Below are 1,122 nucleotides of genomic sequence, written 5' to 3'. Positions count from 1 at the left end.
TCTTTGATTATGTTTGCAGTGTCAAGCACTTGGTTTGTAATTAGCACACAGACGACCATCTGTCCAAACAGGCAGCTCTAAACAACCCCTGTCCTGCTTACTTTTGCTGCTTTCGCTCCCTCCATCCGTGGCTGACTCTCTTTTATTTGCTCACTCTTCTCTCCATCTGTCCGTCTGCTTGTCGACTCACCGTCATCGCCACCACATTCTTCTGTTTTTCCATCTTGCTGCTTCTGACTGATAAAACATGTGATCCAAAATTGATGAATGTAATTTTAAGATGTGGCATCATTAAAAAAGAGAAATGTATTTCAACAGTTTAAAATGTATTGCCAACATAAATAGTTTTGACAAATGTAATGTAATTCTAATATAAATGTTCATACCTTTGTATGTCAGAAAAATGAAAAGCTGAGGGAATCGAACCACTTAAGATTTTTTTATCATCCACATGTGAGTCAATCTACTTCAGAATAGTAATATTTAAGATAAATAAAATCACCACCACAATGGAATACCAAAATAGATGCTTTCATATCAGACCATACCATTTATACAATATTGGGTAGGGTAGAGCATAGGGTAGGGTATTAGGTAGGGCATAGGGTAGGGTAAGGCATAGAGTAGGGTAGGGTAGGGCGGGGTAAGGTATGGTGGGGTAGGGCAGAGTAGGGTAGGGTATAGGGTAGGGTAAACTGGTAATAGGTAAACTTTAATAGACAGAGCCTACTTAAAAATGGTAGGTCTTGAACTTTCTGGATGACAGGAAGTGGAGGGGAGCTTTCCTCCTCACCAGAAGTCCAGTCTAAAATTTAGAGGCGAATTCCTAATAAACTTCTGCCACTCAAAAACTATGTCCTAGAAAACTACACAGATTTTTGTTTTGTCTTAAAGCTGCATAAACATAATTTAAAGACCACTGGAAACAGTTTTAAAACAACTCAACAGATGATTGGAGTGGGACTTTAACAGATGAAAATGTAAAAAAAAAAGGAAATTATGGACTATTGCTCTACTTTTTTTAATACCATACCTCCTAAGCTGCCTGTTTCCTATCATGCAAACAAGTGATTTTATTTGTTCTCATCTGAGTAAGATTATAAAAGCTGCAGCAAATCTTTG

This window comes from Oryzias melastigma, linkage group LG9 (assembly GCF_002922805.2).
Source record: "Oryzias melastigma strain HK-1 linkage group LG9, ASM292280v2, whole genome shotgun sequence".
In the NCBI taxonomy this organism is placed as follows: domain Eukaryota; kingdom Metazoa; phylum Chordata; class Actinopteri; order Beloniformes; family Adrianichthyidae; genus Oryzias; species Oryzias melastigma.
This window is presented reverse-complemented; position numbering follows the sequence as displayed.